This window comes from Solea solea, chromosome 11 (assembly GCF_958295425.1).
Source record: "Solea solea chromosome 11, fSolSol10.1, whole genome shotgun sequence".
In the NCBI taxonomy this organism is placed as follows: Eukaryota; Metazoa; Chordata; class Actinopteri; order Pleuronectiformes; family Soleidae; genus Solea; species Solea solea.
Window position 1 is genome coordinate 10,370,920 of NC_081144.1, and position 19,589 is coordinate 10,390,508.

At 39.6% G+C, this 19,589-nt stretch overlaps 1 protein-coding gene across 1 annotated transcript in view; it reads right to left on the reverse strand.

Moving 5' to 3' along the window:
- sox18 (SRY-box transcription factor 18) overlaps positions 1–19,574 on the reverse strand; it is a 35,617-nt gene extending 16,043 nt beyond the window's left edge. Inside the window, exon 1 of the mRNA XM_058643344.1 lies at positions 19,489–19,574. The gene's annotated coding sequence lies outside the window, so the exon portion shown is untranslated. The remainder of the gene's footprint in view (positions 1–19,488) is intronic.
- Positions 19,575–19,589: the final 15 nt, after the last annotated feature.

Genomic DNA, 19,589 nt, shown 5'->3' on the forward strand with positions numbered 1-19,589 from the left:
AACTTAAGTATCGAGAAGATGAAACTATGACTATAACACAGTCATATTTCAAACACTGTTCAGACTGCACATCCAGCCTTTCTGAACTATTTTCACACAGACTCTTTGAAATTATGACCCAGAGAAGTTTGCAGTGGAATTCTTTTTTGAAACCTCACTCTGCACTGAGCCGCATGTTTCTGGCTTCCCTCAAATACATTCCTAAAGACTGGTATGTGCCACTGACCTGCCAGCAGAGCCCCTTTTTAATTTGTAGACTTTGGTAGTCCTCCAGTCCACAACTTCAATTCAAGCTTTACTAAGAACTCATGACTCTATTTGACTTGAGCACCGATGACTGATGTTAATGAATCAATGCTGATAAAGAAGCCCTGATTGCATTAGGAATAGGAATTAGAAACGCGCACCCTAATACTGTAAAGTCATTGTTATGTTACAGATCCATAGGAAAAGTGATCCATCCCTCGACTGTATACGAAGTCGGACATCATGACAGCTGCCCAAAAGTGAAACCAAACCTTACAAGAGGTCACCTGATACAGGTTTTTCTAAGGCCTATGCTGATCTTCAGAAAACAGTGCAGGAAAATGGTTGATATGAGATGCCGGATTTTTGTTGGCTGACATATTTGGCCGATTATCTTCTTTTTCTGCTCCATCTTGGAGATCTCTCTTGGTCGATCGCTCCGATATGGTTTAGTTGTCTGCACTGCAGTGCACCTAAATGTATTATACTTGTATTATATGTATTAATACTTAATATTACACTCATGAAACAAGTCATCAAGAAACTTCCCGTTGTCACATAAACTTCTGAATGGAAAAAAAAACAAGATTCAGTGTGCTTAGCTTGTTTTATCAAGTTTCTGAGGGGGAAGAAACAATGTCTAAACTTAAACTAGATTAAACTATTTATTCAATTATTTGAAAATGACAAAAATTGGCCTGATTAATCCTAACTCCTAATGGCCTCCTAACAAAACTTGGATACTCCTGCTCATGGGTCTTGGAAATACTTTCATAACCAGGTATATGCATTCAATTCAGTGTCAAAATACAGGCTTTTCGCTGTGTGATAACCCTCACTTTTGAGTTATATCAATATATTGCTTCTAATTATATCATACAGTATGGACCCAGCAGCTTACAAGTCCCCATCACAATACTAATGCTGCATCCAGTAGCATTACAGTACATAGAGTCTTTGTAACAGTCCTGGCATCTGCATGCTGAATTTTCTTTTTTCTTTAATCTGGTTTCAATATCAAGCTAATTTGCTTCCCAACACTATTAAACTGTGAATTCATCAACAAGCAGTTGTGTCAGGAGGGACCGACTGTGCCTACAAAGACTAACACAGCTTTAGTCAAAGTTAAACTCATTAGTACCCCTAATCAGAGCCAATGTATTATAATGTACAGCCTGCTGCTGATAAACTAAACGCTGAGCCTTGCAGCTCCAAGACCTCACCACTCCATAATTTGAATTGTCTACTCAAATTCTCCAGTTTGCATGTTCACAATGGCAAATATGATGCAAAAGAATGAGGCAGTCTCATCAGCCCATGTCGTGAAGTCTTTGTTGCTGCCATTTATGGCTCTGTTTGCAACCACACCAGGACCATGTTTCGTGTTGTGTACTGTTTTGATTTGTTTCCATGTGTTGGACTGGGAGCAGTTACAGCTTTAAAGCATATGGAGAAAACTGAGAGGCTGCCAGTTTGAATCTCATTCAGGTTTTGGCAGGGTGGGAGTTGTTGCTTAATTGACTGCTGCTGTTACTTTGAGAAAAGCAGTTTAGCACTTTGTAAACTTGGAGTTTGATAAGTGAAATTGTAATGCAGTTATAAAGTTTTATTATAGGTATAAAGATTATTAGGCTGTTAGGCTATTAAAAGCCCAAATAAAAATCTGAGGAATCCCATCTGTGATCTGCTCACATTTGAACCAGGACACATTAATGGTGGATTAATGTGAACCTGTACGTTCCAGTTCAAAATATACAGCCTAGATGTGTCTCGTACCGTATGAAGTCATTTTTGTGTGGTCCAACAGAAGGTCCTCTAAGGGCAGCTTGGCCTTAGGTCCAAAAAGAATTTCAAAAACTAAAACAGTGAGTTTGTGCAATATTCCACGTATCCGTCTGTTGTTACATAAACAGACTCAGTCCTGTTTAGTCTGTCCATTTCAATCACTTATCTTATTTTGCCCATTTTTCACCCCTTTACCCTGCAAACAACAACTTTGTGTATACTCCTCACATTTTTCTGACTCGTGTTCATTTCCGGCAGCGACCAAATATCGTCTTTTGATCAAAAGTGATTTGAAACAAGAGAAAGACGGAGACAGTGAGATTGCATTGAAACAAGGAAAAAACCTAAAGGAGGGTGGGACTTGTCTGGCACAATGACAGGAGTTGTTCAGCAGATACATTTGTTTTGTTTTTTTCTTTTGTGCGGTGTGTAAAGTGGGGATTTTTTTTTCTTTTCTTTTGTAGTGATTCTGTGGGAACTACTGAATTAGATGGAGTGATTCCTCAAGTCAATGCTATCAGGCTTAGACATACTCAAACACTGGCCATGCAGAGGGGAGGAGGAGGAACGATAAGGACAGGGATGGAGCCGATGGAGGCCCAAGTGTGATAAGAACTGATGTGGGGCCCATAAGCTACATGAAAATTTGATCTTGATAAACAAACCAATACAGAAAAACAGTCAGGGTTCAGATCCTGCACTGGATGTTGGATTATCTTTGTTTTCTGCTTGTGTTAAACAGTTATAATGTGTTCTCACTTCAGAGCTCAAATGTCTGATGTCAGTCATACACATGCAAAACACCACAGAAGACATGTATTTAATTATTTCTGAGGTTTGGTTTCCTGTCATCCTGAAATTGAGTTTGTGATGGAACGCAATGATGTCACATTGAGTTGACAAAATAATTTGTCTGAGTGCTGTTCTCCTCCTTCCTTTGGCAGCAAAAGCAAGTTAACGGATTAATTGTGACCCCATTATTTATTGACACAAGATAAAATAAGCTGGGAAAAATAAGAACGTTCTTGTGATGTTAAGACAACAAGCTTATTGTTTTGTGTTTGTGAGAAAATAAATAATTCCAAAGACTGACATCTGAGACAAACTTACCATATTGAAGATATTATTATGTGGTTGTCGCTAATCTTCAAGAACTTCACTTTCCTAGGTTTCAAGCCATTTCTTTTTGATATCAGCAGCAGAGTAGAATGTCATCTGGTCAGCTCTTGTCTAGAAGTAACTTTGTAGAGTGTCGTAAACTGAGTGCGTGTGTCCATGTGTGCGAGTGCACAGTGTACACGGAGTGCGTCAGAGATGCTCCGTCTATGTACACATCTGTATCACTTAAGACTCTTTGCGTATGTCAAAACTGCAGCCTCGTTCATTCATCTGCCCAACCCAAATACACAGCCTGTATGACACAGAGAAGGCAACTTAACTGGAACTCCTACAAATGCTGTTGCATTCATATTTTTGAAATAAACATTGCGTTACCATAAGCCGCGTTTCCATCATGGTACAGTTCAGTTTGGTACAGTGCGGTGCAGTTTGGATCGGCAGAGCCCTCGGTCAGGCTTGCATTGTACCGATGCGCCGACAGCGAACAACGACATGTTCTATGTCGCTGTTCGACACAAAAGACACCCAATCAGTGGACTGTCATGGGTAAAGCTCACCCATACTGTACCATTACTCTCGTACCCCAAGGGAAGAGTACCAAAAAATTGGGGCCGGTTATTTTGGTACTATTCCAAATGGAAATGTAAAACATACCGTTCATACCGTACTGTACCGTATCGTACTGTTCCACTAGGTGGAAACACGCCATCAGGCTTATTGCGTTTTATAGATTTGAAATAATCGAATAAACCTGAAAATCAAGTTAATAAAGTACATTTACTTGCATTCATTTGATTCCCAATCAAGATACACTGGTAAGAGTTGGTTTACCTTGTTAATATGGACTCAAACCTGCTGTGAACTTTTTTAATACGTGATAAAAATGTGATTATCACGATTGAATTTCTACAATTAATCACAATAACCTTTCGAAGGCCCCAGTAAGAACCTAAAATGACCATGATAGCAGGTCTTCATGCCACTGCGAGTTCACTTTAATATCACTGCTGTACACATTGAGCATAAATATACACTGTGAAGTGCTGGTGACATGGCCCCTTGGTGCATGTGGTTCAGTCCAATGCAGTCTTCAAAAAAAGTCTCCTTCTGGGTGTTTAGCAGTCAGTTATCTGAGGTCCAGCATGCTTGCATTCACAAACACAGCATAAGTAGCTTTCATTTTCACAGTAGATGGAGCCAACCCCAGTGTTCACCCTGGAAAAGGTTGCCAACCTCAATACATATGGACAAATAACCATTTACATTCACAGCTGACGAACATCCAGCTGATCTAATCCCAAAGGTGGAGGAAACCTACGGGGACCTGAGAGGAAAGGATGGCAGTTGCTGAACTAAATCTGCCTGCAGTTAACCACACTGACAATAACACTTGACAAATTATTATTAAACAATTTCCCCCCCGGTGATTAATAAAGTATTCTGATTCTGATTCTGATATTGGAGACATTGAGTTGGGTGAGAAGAAACACAGACAGGCTTTTCTACTGCTTCATGACAGCTAATGAATACTGCAATGCATCATTTTATTTTTTACTATGATTCAGGGCCTTAAAGTGAGATTATGTTCTGAAGTAATTAATGTTCTAATGAAATTACTTTCATTTGGTAAACTGAAGATAAAAAGATTATACACAAGGACCTGACTGTATGAACTGTTGTTGTTTTATATTTATTAATTACATTTAACTTTCTGGTATAAAATGTATGGACATGATGGTAATGGGCCATGAAAGGCTGCTGTTGAGAGGGTTGTACATGCAGTTTTGGCAATACCTCTCTGACATTAACGTTTTCTTAATTGCATTTACACCCACTCCACTCAATAATTGTTTGGATATTAGAAGATAAGAACTCAAGCAGGCATCGCCTCTACAACTGCCATCCTCATATTAAAATGATTATCAAATCCTGCCCGTAGAATGTCTACAAAATATTTCAGATTCCTGATATGAAAAAAATATATATGATGCAACCAACTTAATTTGTAGTGTAACTAAAATAAGCTGTCATCCAAGTATCCCTAAAATGAAACATGACAACCTTCAAACTTTGGGCATTTCTCCGCACTCACATTCCGTCTGTTAGGGGTTTGGGGTTAGGTCGCTGCTGTGGGCACTTTAACTACTAAAGCTTATGGTCAAAACACTGAATTTCTTCTCATGGTGCATCCACTGGTTCTAAACTCAAGAAGGTATTTTTTCCCCTCAGAATACTACTGGCTGGGATCTAGGGGCACAGTTTATCTGGATTTCGACACAAAAACCCCAGGCTGTGGAGGGAGATCACAGTGCAGGGAACAAAGATAAAGTCTTGCATAGGACTGCAAACACAACCTCAGTCTTACAGCAAAGTCACTAATTATAAACTTATCTCCTCCACCACTATCCACTTAGAAAGCCACTGCTCTGTGCTGCTGTTGTTTTGAGTGTAATTGGGAGAACAGAGAATGATTTAGCTGTGAAGTGACATAATTACAATGTTTGCGCTAGTCATTTGTGGTTCACCATCGACATTAATTAAAGCCAAGCTGAGTATTCATGAAGATAAAAGAAGAAAAGAAACAGTGCCCTGCTCCATTAAATGACTTTTGTGAGAGCAGCACCGAGACAACATCACCTTCATTTAAAAACACACCAAAACAAAAAGGTGTTTTTTTTCCAGCAGCTGTTTTGGAAGAAAGAAGAATTACAGCTGTGAGCTCATTTATTTATATAATTTGTTTTCTTAGAGGGAACCAGAGGAGCAGAATAATGTTCCTGTATTTCACTGGTTTCAGTCACATTCAAACAAACCAAATAAAGGTAAATGATGGCTGGACACTAATCACCTGACATGCTGCGGACAGACCTGGCACCCTCTCTGCACATGATACACCCTAATGACAACCTGTCCCGGTCGTGCTATTTGCCACAAATATTAGGCCACACTGTTGTATTGAGGACACACAGCATTTAGCATGACTGGAAGTTAAAGGAGCTAAACAGAAGTTCCAAAAAACTCTCTATAGGGACACATGTGGCTGTAACTGGCTTGTGCTTGTGGGGGCTCGCGACAGCTGCAAACAAGCGTCCCGGGCTCCAGCCAAAACGGTGATAGAGGAGAATGCAGTATTTTACTCGTGGATGCAAGATGCACACTAAAGACAAAACTCGCCATTAGCCACTTTCCTGTTTGGCCCAGTGTGCTGTGCTTGGGTTTTGCCGCTTTGTTATGCTTTTGCAAACTTCAACAACGCATGCACTACTTGTTACTCACTGCTCTGGTAAAGTCAGCCCCTGATGTTTACCCTGAGGAACAAGGGAGTGCACATAATGTCACATCTTTTAGACTTTGGCGGAAAATCAGAACCAACGCGTTCAATTCACACTAGTCAGACAAGAGCCATTGTAGGTAACAGAGGAGGTTTCAGAAGGTCTATAATTCATGGTCTTTTCATTAATTGGCTTTAAAGACAACGGTTTGGAAATTAGTGACACAGAGTTACGAGGCTCAACTTAATAATCATTCCCCACTGAGCTTTATCACTTTAGTCACTTATGCATGGTTTTACTAAAGCAAACAAAACAACCACACAGCTTCACCACAGTCTGTTCTCTAGACCGTCGCTTCAGCCGAGCGTCTGAGCAGAGCAGACATATTCCGCCATAATGTGGGGTGAGAATGTTTATGTAGGTATTTTTACTTTGCATTTTATCATTTTAATTTTACATCCACATTACTGGAGCCAGATCAGCATAAACAGAGACAATATCTTGTTTACCATTGTACAGTTCTCTGCTCAGTCTTGAGCTGTGCGAAAACATCACAAACCACTCATTTCAAAAGGGAATACTACCCATTTTCTAGGTTTGTGTTTTCGGCCGTAGTTGTTTTGAAAGGGAATGTGGTTAAGATGTGAAGATAGATAATGATGACGTTCATTCTAGTTCATTTCTTTTCTTTATAACCTGCGTTATGTCCTGGTTTCACTCTGTATTGTAATTCACGCCATGTTTGCAGACACGCAGAGATAGGCAGACTGAGCTTGTTTGGGCTTTTTAGCCGTTTAGTGTGTTGATGTTCCACAAGTCAAAGCACAACAGAAATTGTGGAGCTGCTCACAGCTGGAAAAAATTGAAACTAATTGTTGAATGTGGTGAAATAGCTCCACAAAGATCTAAAAGGAAGAAGAAGAAAAAAACAAGGTATTAAATCTTTGGGAAAATATATTTTATTCCTTATTAAGCTTTAATAATTAAAAATAGGTCGCTTGATTTATGAGCACTCTGCTCACCCTGTGTCATTTCTTCTTGATCCACAAAAGTACATTTGTTTCTTGTGTACTAACTGCAAAAGTATTTGTGTATGTCACCAACCCTCTGTCCCACTCAAAACTGCTGGCTTGGCCATTTGTTAGAGCAACACAAACTCACTTCTCCAGTCGAGCCACTAATTTAAAACCTAAGTACTGTTTTACCACTTTCCAGAGGCTGCAGCTGTTTTCAGTGCGGTTGAAGGGAGAGAAAGTGATTTAGAGGTTAAATGGGATAATGATGATGTTCACTCTAGTAATTTCTGAAGCAAAAACATCCTAATTTAAATCAGGACAGACAATCTGTGATTAAAGTGTGGCAGGGGAGGCCAACAGGCTCAGGGCAAATGTAATTGTGAGTGCTATTGCTGGCATGATTTTGACACTGGTAGCATATGTGCATATATTTCTTTGCTGAGCTGAGCTGTTCAGGTTCTGAATCCGTCTTGGTTCACATATTCTCAGCAAGTCCGACTGAACTTGAGAGCAGAAAATCTTTCAGGACTTCAAAACACCGCGTCAAGTTTCGGGAAAAGAGGCAGAAACAAAAATATACTGAAAGAAAGTAGCTCTACCATATACACCCACTCAGTTGGCGCCATGAGCTTACTGTACAAAATGATGGATGGTGTGTCTTCACTTCCTTCCACTGTGCAAAAATGAGGACAAAATGTTGTCCACAAAAGTACTGCCATCCTGAGCTGGAGCAACTCTTACAAATTGACTACAAAAATTATAGAAAGGACAGAAATATAAGAGGAACCAAAAATCAAATTCGCTGACACTATAGTTTTTCATGGTAAGATAAAGCCAATATCTTACTTTAGGGATTGTTTTGCATGTATTTGAGACTTTGATGTGATCAAGATGTGAAGCGTGACAGTATTTTTGAAGGGAGAAGAGTGACGGACAGCTCGATAACTGCTACAGTAGAGAGATGGAGTCATTTCTAGTTTGAATTATGTATTAATTGCTGCACAATGTTTGAGACATTAACCCTGTGTTGTGCATTACATAGTTTATAAGAGGACTCTGTGGTGGGCAGATGTGGAAAGAGTAGTGAAATATTCTACCACTATTTTGATAACATTTTACTGAAGGAAAAGTACTGGTCTAAAAGGTAAAAGTTACTTTTTAACAAGGTTGGGGTTCCTTCTCGTGTCGTGCAAAAAAGACATTAATTGTTTTAAATTAAGAGGCAAACCTTCACAAAAAAGTGCTGACAAAATAAAACATGGAAACACAATGTATCAGTCAAAATGGCTCCAAGGTCACACATGCGTGAACTTTCTAAAGTACACAAAAAACCTACTCACTTACAGTAACGCGAGTAAATGTAATTCATTACTTTCATCATAAATGACCTGACATTTAAATAACTGTACGTGTTCTTTGATATCCTGCTCTCCCCTTTTCTAAATTATGCAGTGGGGTTTGATTTTGATTTCCCAATTTCCAGTCTGTGGGTTCATTTACTTTCAAATAAAAACAATCTGTACAGGCTTGGTGCAGACAGCTAGTCAGGAGAAAACATAACATGTATGTGGATTTGAGTGGCAACAGCAGGAATAACTTTAGGTTTATTAGTGGAGACACTGACAAATGTTTGGAAATTGGTATGTAATGAGCGAGTAAACACACACCCATGTATTTCACTATTAATAGGTTATTAATTTCAGGAACTTCATTGTAAAGAAAATCAAAGTCTGTAACCTGTGACACAAAAACAGACGATGTTTCAGAGTTCCTTCTTAGGGGAACTTTTGTCCATGATCACAGTCAACATTGAGGGTTCGTTTTCTGACTAAATACTGAGCAAAACATAATGGAACAATGTCATGGTAATTGAATTGGTAAATTGGCAAAACAACAGAAAACAGATTTTATAGCCACTAATAGATTTACTTAAAAAAAGAAAGTTAAATGGCCAAAAGATGAAAGACGAAAGACAGTTGATTGGATGAATGGATGGATGGTGTTTAGGAGAATCATTGATGGCTTTATTTGTGGGTAGTGCCAGGTTTACATCTACAGTATATCACACCAATCCAACCTAATTACATACACACTGTTTCCTGCAGTGGCACAGGATCTAAACTGAATATTGTCTCGTATTGACGTCATGGCTGATCTCCGTTTAAATCATTCTAAATGCCTCATTCTTATGATTATGTGTCATAATAAAATAGTCTTTTCAACAGTTTACAGTGTTGGACAATATTATTTAAAAAATATTCATGATGCACACATTACAACAGCACCATCACTGCCTGGTTTCAATTTGCCCAGTATTTCTACCACCACTTAATTCCTTGAACGCCATAAATACTTGACATGTTGACATGTTTTTTGGATTCATTAGGATGTATTTTTGGGGCACACAAGTATGCATGCACACGCACACACAAGCACACACACACACACACACACACACACACACACACACAGGAATTGTTTGTTTTTGTGATCAAAACTTGAAGAAACCACAATAACAAGCTCTTATAAAGGATTAATGCCTTTCCCAGATGCTTTTATGTGTTTCTGTGAAGATCAGAAATTCCTAAAAAAGGAAAATAAGCCCTGAAAGAAGATGAGACAGTAAAAATGGAAGAGCTGGTTCGCCAAAAAGGACAGGTTTTAACGATCAATAAAAGGTTAAATAAGACAAAACAGTTTCAGGAAATTGGTTGATTGGTAGCAGACAGGGCGAAGGAGATACATGTACATTATGGAAGTGACAGATGGAGAGAAAGGATGTACGGGTGAAAAAGGAGGAGAGATGGTGAACAAACTCGGAGCCTTCGTCGGCCACAGAAGTTGGGAAAGTATTCTGTGGTCACTGCAACTATTCAGAAAATGTTAAAGATGGAGGGAGGGGATCACTGACGAAAATGTGTAAGCAAGAGAGAGAGAGAGAAGGAGAGAGAGACAAGGGGGACGTGGGGAATGTGTGACATTTGAGTGTCAGTATGTCTTTAGAAGACACAGGATGTGTGTCTTCTAAAGACGAGCACACTTAGAAAACTAACTCAGTGCTGAGAGCAGCAAATACTTTGTAAACCTTATTGCTGGGTTGGAGAGATTTTCTAAGAAGATTACACAATTCTTTATACTTATGCAGGTGGGTTTTTGGTTTCTGTAACTTATAAAGCACAGTTCTCTTCAGTCACACAGCTATTTGTACCGACCCTGCGATGCTTTTCATCATGAAACTGCTGCAACACATAGACAAGCTGGCACCCGTCTCCCAGGAAATACCTTTATAAATGATAAAATGATGCATTGCTTTTGTTTTCTTGTGGGTTGTTTTATTTTTTTATTTTTATTAAAGCATAAACATTTATTTAGGGCTGCAGAGTTGCCTAGCAGTGGTTGGGGTGGACAGAGGGTGACTGTCCCACCAAAAACCAAGGTTTAAATCCATCTATGGTTCATTAAGTTGAACAAAGTTATACAAGAAGATACAAAAAAATAGTTTTTCATTTATTAAAGTTTAAATGACTAAAGAGAGGGTGGTGGCTAATTGCCCATCATTTCCTGAACAAAGGACATGTTACAAAAAAAACAAACAAAAAAAAAAACAAAGACACATTGTCTTAAACCCTAACCCTGTGAAGATTTAACTGACATGATCAACGTTAACATATTTGCCAGATACATTAATTAAGAATAAATGTATTAGTCCTCATTCTAACATCATAGAAAAGGTACAGCAGGCACAATTGCATTTCCTCCAAAGCCTATTTGCTGTCGCAAGTTAGGAGAGAGGGCTTATCAGCACACAAACACACACACACACACACACTCTCCACCCTCCTGCTGCTCTCAGCATCTCCCTACTAAAGCGGCAACACAATTCCCAGAAACTGCACTCCATTCAGGACACACACACAGGGAGAGAGAGAGAGACTATAGATTCCTATCAGTTGTGTGTATAAGTGAGCACAGCACGTTTTACACGTGTGTCGACTTGTGTTTACATTGTGTTGTGTATGTAAGAGCACAGGGACAATGGTGAGACATGGTGAATGTGGCATGTGTGTGTGTGTGTGTGTGCGTGCGGTTGTGTGTGTTGATGGCCCCTCAAAAGCACACACACACACACACACACATACACATAGGTGCTGTATGTTTGCTTTTCTAAACTTGTGTCTTTTGTTTGTTTGTTTTCCTCTGCACACAGAACGCTCTGTCAGCTGTTCTCTGATTGTGTGCGGGGTGTGTGTGTGTGTGTGTGTGTGTGCTTGTGTTCTCATTGTTTTAACTTGCAACATGGATAAAGATTAGAGTGCCTTTTCACCACTCACAACAAGCAAGCACACGGACACAAAGCCATGCATACACCCTAGTCTGACCTATATCAAACTCTGCATGCACACAAACACAGTGATGAGGACAGGCATGCTGAAAGAAGCACAAGAAGTATTTTACTTTGCAACTATGTTGACTTATAAAACCTCTTTTTAGCTGCTGGATGTCAACTTGTCAGCAATGTCTCATTTACCAGAGACATAAAAATTCAACACTATGCAAGGAAAAATCAATATAACTGACTGATTTTATATTAAATGTTCACTCCTGACCTTGGACACAGAACACAGCGGCAAAGTTGGTAGTAAGAACATTCGTTGCATCAATCCTGTCATCTAACAATCTAAAATGACGTCTATTACGACCAATATTTGTCCTTTTATCACTGGTAAGAAGTTGCCTCATTGATAAAGATGATGACACCATTCAAATGGATTGACTTTAAGCCACAATAACACAGTGTAGTTATTGGCTGAACTTAAGAGACTTGACAGTAAAAACAGTCAGAGACTGAAGACTGACTTAGTGAGGGGACAGGTGGGCAGACATTTGAAATCCCCTGAGTCCTATTCCGAGGAAATGGTGGTGGATGTGTGGGACAGGAAGAAGAGGCAGGGAGCGAACACTTTCACAGTTTCACATCGCTGCAGAGCTGCTGCTATTCTTCTCGTCTTTAACCCCAGTGGAGTAACACCACACACACACACACACACACACACACACAGACACACAGACACACAGACACACACACACGGATATTAATTTACGCAATTTTGGTCAGTTTTTTAAATTCTTCACAGATGTAGAAGATCATTGGTTTCCATTATAGAAGGATAATATTGGTGTAACAAGGTTCTTCAGCTCAGAGTGACCACAGTTTCCTCTGAATAACATCTACTGCAGGCCAGACTGAATTTCATTCAATGCCAATTTTCAAATACTAAAGCAGGAAACCATGCTCATAGAAAAAGACATCCACAAAGAGCAGCAGTGAACATGAACCCCAAAGCCTCATTCACCACCTTTTGAACATGTTTCTATGACTTTTAATAGTCTGAGTGGGCAAAAAGCTTATCAAAAAAAATCCAACACAATTCTGCTAAAGACAGATATAAGTAGCTTTGGCAGTGCAGAAATACATAAGTAAATTAAAAATAAATTAGTGAAAGATGTGCATCTGCATACACTCTGCGTGTGTGCGAGTGTTAGGCAGGGGGTGTCCCAGGGAAGTGTGTGGGAGTGGGTCAGCCAGTGCCTTCCCACACATGCACACACATCATAAAACACATGGACACACACACACACACAGCAGCAGACCAGCGACTTAAGTCCTGCTGTGACCTGGCCATGAGGAAATCTCTCTCTCTCACACACACACACAACCTACATAAGAGTTGTATCAACATTTACTGAAAAGTTTAGTTTTTTTGGTGCTAATAATAATAATAATAACGATTTGAAAAGTATGTCCTTTTTCTTCCACCACACTGATCTGACATTATACACATGGACACTTTTGATGAGAAGAGATTTCATTTGATTTCTTATACCACTGAGGTCAAGTAACACTAAAACAGGATTAGGGTTAGAAGATTTTCGAGTGACATTAAGAAACACTGACGTACTGAATATGGTCATACTTGACGCGTGTGCGCAGGGTCCATGTGACATAAATCTTGTTTTTCGCCTAAACAAGGGATGGGATGATACCACTTTTATGTGTCTGATATCAGGAACACAATATTAGTCCTTCATTTTAAACCATTTATGAACTATGAAGCTGTTAACAACACATTTGTGCCGAGTCATTTCAAATACATAATTCTCCAACTGCGTAACAAATATCGTTCCCCCAAAAAGAAGAAATAAACATGACACTCTACTAAAATGAAATAGGAGATTGACCCTAGAGTGAACGTATCAACAGAACCAAGGGCTCTCCGCGTACACAGAATGCAATAAATAAGACCTGGCTCTACAACTCTACAAACATATCAGGAGCAATTTTATTTCATGCATTCATGCTGTTCATTTTGTGTTCCATAATTGAAACACATGGTTTGCAAATCATCGAACATTTCTCACAGGTGTCTGTGCCACACAGGACCCGGGCGCCTCCTTCTCTGTCTGGGGATGATGACATCATCATCATCACCACCACCACCTTTTTCCCTGACTTCCTGTCTCCAAGCTGGAATGTTGGCACACGGGAGGGGAACCGAACAAGCACATTCTCACTTGTACGCATTTTCACATACACACCCCGACGCAGACAGAGACGCTGCGCTAATCATTTTGCTGGTGCATGTTTGAAATAACAATATACAACAAATTCAATAAAATAAAAACTATTTACATTTACTCACCAAGCCTAGGAAGTTTAAGATTCAAGACATTTGCACGTCAACAGGGATACAAGTAAACAGTATGAAACTACAAATGATTCAGTGGCAAATGTCTACTTTTCACTATTATTTAAACCAAGGGTGTCAAACTCATTGTAAGCCACGGGCCATATACAATTAATCGATTACTAAATTAATCGACAACTATTTTGATAATCAATTAATCGGTTCAAAGCTTTTTCCATGATCAAAACAAGATTTCCGATTGTTTAAGCTTCTTAAATGTGAACATTTCTTTGCTCTGGATAACAAAGAAATCATTCAAATTAATCATTTTGGTTTGTGGACAAAACAAGACATTTGAGAACATCATCATTTCCAGGTTTGACGAACACCGATCAACATTGTTGAAGGTTTGCTGATATTTTATGGACCAAACGATTAATCGAGAAAATACTCGACAGATTAACCGTTTATGAAAAATAATCGTTAGTTGCAGCTCTAGTACGTATAACTACATAATTGTAGTTGATTATCTTCAATGCAGTGTTGACTTTCCTGCTCTGCTTCTGGACAGTGGTTTGGGGACGCACAGGGGAGATATTACCTTCAGGGCTGGAGCGGTGGCTCCTCCAGGTTAACACCCTTACTTCTACAGATAGGGGAGGAACAAGTGGACACTCAGGTGATCTGGAAGAGTCTGAGCATTTATTTCTCTCGACAGGCTTGGAACACAACACATATTAACCCCACATACATAAACAGCGCTGCTCGCTCCCCCTCTCCCCCTCTCTTTCCTTGCACGTACACTTGCCCGGCTCTTAAAGGGGCCACAGCAACAGTAGTTTACACTACAGCAGTAGTTTACACAAACTTCATCTTGCAGGCCAGATTGGACCTTCTGGTGGGCTGTTTCTGGCCTGCGGGCCATACGTTTGACACTTCTGATTTAAACAGTTCAAATTCATTGATTTAAACATAAAACAACATAGAGTCAGTAGTGTCAGTGGTGTAGGTGCGTGTATTAAGGAGAAAGCAACTCGAGTAAATCCTGGCTGCCACGTCAGATCACAAGACACAACGGGGTTATTGATAGATGTGTTTTGTAAGGGTACTACTATCCACCTCGGCACCTCAGGATATTTCATCATGTGTAACCACACTCATTTCTGCGTTGGGTGTGAGCTCATACAGTTCAGCCATGTTGGATGTTAAAAAGCCTTTCATGCTGCACAAACGCATTTCCTCATCCTGTTTCTATTTCTTTGATGTTTAAGAAAAATAAGAGGCCAGTACTGCCGTTGTTCCATAATAAAATGGCACCATTGTGCTGCTCAAAAAACAAGAGCTATAACACCACGGTGCCAGGACATTTTAATACCGTTTCATGTAGGTAAAACGTCTGAGAGCAGAGCCGTGTGAAGTCACGCCCTGATGTGTCGGACTGCTTTGGTGAGACTTGATAACAAACGCCGTGTCAGCAAGCGAAAACCATAGCAAATTGTAAAACGGCTCGTTCATATGTAGCAGATGTGCAGCAAGTTTTTGAAAAGAGGAGTACTTAAATACTTAAATAATCAGAATGCAATGCAACATTCTTTGTGGTTATTGCTGGGAAACAGACATATTGTATTATGTGTGATATTCCCATTGAAACACTTGAGGCAAATAAACTGCTCTCATGTTATTCAAAGAGTAAAACAATAAGTAAACAATAGAAAATGCAGTGTTGTCCTCTGTGGGGTTCCACTGTGATGTCTTCCAAAAGCACACATACTGTGTTAACACCTGCTACCTGCTACCTTGGTGCTTTTGAACCAGAAAGCCTGCGGCTACTCTTTTTATTCAATCAGTGAGCTGCGGCATGCCGACTAGGTCATCTAGCCAGGAGTAATTTTCTGGGGACTTCTCACAAGAAGAATCAGGCACTGACACGAGCACCAACCTGTGGATGAGACATATCCATTTTACCAGACTCTAGGCCTATGATACATTTATTTTCAACATTTCACCAAAATGCATCTTGTACTTTAATTTTCCTTCCTCATTAATCATTTGCAATGTTGCATAATTATTCACGATCTGATGTTGATCGCTTACAATCTTCTTTCCTGTCTTTGAAAAAAACACCACATTTGACGAATTGCCACTACATACTGATGACAAAACTGAGTTGTGTATACGTACTTGGAGGTGCACCCTCTGATAAATTAAATACATACTACATACTACTGCAATTATGGAGCCACTCTTTGTAAACACTGGAATTTTATACATTTTAAGCCACAGAAACATGAGCCGATTTGGTCGGAAAACACTACATGTAAAGAAAGCTGCATGTAAGACTCCTGCATTGTGTGGACACAATGGCAGCAGATTGTCCCCAGTGTTCCTCACTGAGCTATAATGCGAAACATCTGTATCAGATGGACAGTGTTGTCATGAGATAACGCAACTATTCTTGGTTTTTTTTGTGCTTGGTCTATGAAGATCTTTTTCGAGGATTATACAGAACTGGTTTACTTGGAGTACAAATGTATTCATCTATAAAGTGTTTATTCTGTGTGTGTAGGTCAATGAAACCCGTTATCAGCAGCTGGATTCAGGAAGTGCCCTCTCTGCTTGATCTATAGTCTTATTCACAGTCACCTCTGACGCCAGGAAGTGCTTCTCCATTTCATCATGGATCTCTGGAGTCTTGGCTCTTGACCACCTGAAGCAGGAAGTGCCCACTCTCCTTGATCCCAGGTTGTTCATTTTGACCTTGAGTACCAGGAAGTGTCCTTTCTACTTACACGAGTTCTATGGAGTCACTGCTACTAATGACCTCAGACAGGAAGTGTCCTCTCTGGTGGATGGATGGAGCCATTCTTATTTCCTTCAGAGAGAAGGCCAAGTATTGTGTGGAATAGGCTCTTTCTTCCTCTCTGACGGTAAATTAGTCCAGTGAAGCTTCATCAGAGCAGAGGCGATTAGCTCATACGCAAGAAACTGAACTGAGCTGCTCATTTTCTTGTAATGGGTTGCTTTGTCGCCGAACGGCCCTGTGGTGCCATTGCATTGCTTACGGTGCTTTTTGTGACGGCTATGCATAATTATTGCACCTATTAAATGGTAATTGTCAATATCAAGCCACAAAATCAGTAAAGCAGGGGTCTTTGAAGGTTCTCAGTCATCCAGGTGATAGTCATCTACAGTATTTATAGCGCTTGGCAACTCAACTTGCTTGAGTTGGGTTTAAACGTTTCATGAAGCATCGTTTTTTTTTAAAATAACATTCCTTGATTCATGTTTTTCTCATTACATTATCATCATGTATCACATCACCGTCTGTATCCCTGCTGGCTCAGTCTCTTGGAAGTGTTCAATGAATAAATTTCACTCCTACTTTGATAGTTTTGTAAGTAAAAACATCAAAACAATAAGTGTCATCAACAATAGGTTTGGAGCAATAATGAGCAGCAGATTTGTTTTAAAACTTAACATGTGTTAAAAATCAAGAACTTGTTTGTCCAAACCGATACAAGTTAAAACTAGACATAGGGAAAGGGAAAAGGAAAAAACAAGCAGAGGAGAGGAAAAACAGGAGGAGAGTGAACAAGAGATGATGAGAGAAATGACCAACAGAGGTTAGAAATGTGGCAAAGAGGCAAAGACGAGAGGCTACAGCGGGAAAGAGAAGAAGGTGCAAGAGGGAGAGCTCAGTGGAGGAGAAGAAAACAGGATTGAACCAAAGGAATCATGGGATGGGATGAGATGAGAAGCAATCAAGGAACGAGAGGGAAGTAGTGGAGAAGAGGAGTAGAGTAATACATGAGAATAATAGGAAACGATAAAGGAAAAGAGATGAGAAGACAGAAAAGAAAGGTAAAGAAGTACAGGATGGGAGGTGTGAGGAGAAGGAAAAACGAATGGAATTTAAAAAAGAGGTCGATAAGAGGAAGAGAGAATGAAAGAAAGACACAATAAATGCTTAATACAGTGACAGATGGAAGGATAGAACAAAAGACAAAAAGGAAAGCAGAGGGGACGACGATGAAGAAGAAAGGAGAAGGAAGAAACTGCATTGTTTCCTTTCTGTCAGCTTTTTGGATAAGTTTCTCTCTGCAGAATCCACACACACACACACACACACAGGCAGGCAGGCAGGCAGGCAGCTATCTCACCCAGCAGCTGCTGATGTTGCTGCCAGCTCTGCTCTGCTCTGCAGATCATCCTCAGCTGGAGCTCGAGTCTTGAGATTTGAGAAGGACAGTCTGATTCAAATTTAGAGAGCGAGAGAAGCACTACAGTAGACCACTACAGTGAATTGTCGCTGGCAGGCAGTGTTGGGAGAGTTTGTTTAAAAATGTAATCTGTTCTAGATTACATGAAATATTTGGGACATTTTCCATTTATTTTTGCCCCCCTTGACATAAATCAATGCTTGCTGACTGTCAGAATGAATCTTTTGCTGATAGAGACCAGAAGTTCTTTGCCTTAGTTTTAAACTTGTTCTTTTCTGACTACCTAAAGTGAACTGAATTGTGCTTCTTTTTTTTTTCCCTCTTGCACTTTGTCACAGCATATGTTCTCAAAAAGAAGTTAAATGGGTTTAACATTACACTCTTACAATGTTAAAACGAGGGATCAGAATAAGACAAAGCACAACCAGAAATGTTATGTTGTATGTATTCTTAGAACTTTAGATACCTACATTAACCAACAATTTGAGGTTTGTTGTAACCAGTAGCGGATACAGAACATGGCTAATGAGTGGGAAATAATAATTTCAAATCCAGCATTGCACTCATATCAGAGTAGCTTCAAACACAAATTCACCAGAACAAGGATCAGCAAGTAAATGTGGCCGAGGGCCAATTTTTTTGTCAGCAATTGAATATTGGGCCAACACATCTTATCTTCATCAGGGAAAGTGCCTTAAAACGTCTTTATTTAGAAACTAAATCCCACGTTTGCTGCCTTCAGCTTGTTAGGAAGACGAATGTGTGTGAGATATGTACTGTTAATATTTACTGTGTATGATTTCATTTTTAAGAATTACTGTTTCTTCTTTGAATCTAACATATGCACATAGTTATCAAACCAAACATTTAGTTTAAGTGTCAATTCTAGCAACAGGATCTATTTGAATCCGTTCATATTTTTCATAATAAAAGCTCGATATGAAATTAAAACAAATTGTGAAGCAAATAATCTAAAATCAGATTTGTTAAATCATCTGCTGGGCCAGATATTCATACTGGTGTTCCATTTTTGGCTCACGGGCCACCAATTTCTGACCAATGGACTAGAATATTCAACAATCACAACAGCCTCAAACAAACCGCACATGCCATTGCGGGCCAGGATAATCATTTACCTGCTTACCTGTGGCTGTGCCGACACAAGGCGAAGTCTTCTGAAGTTTGAGTGGAAAAGGTTCATAATGTCATCGTAATCCAAACGTTAGTTGTGTTGCTGGTCCCTCT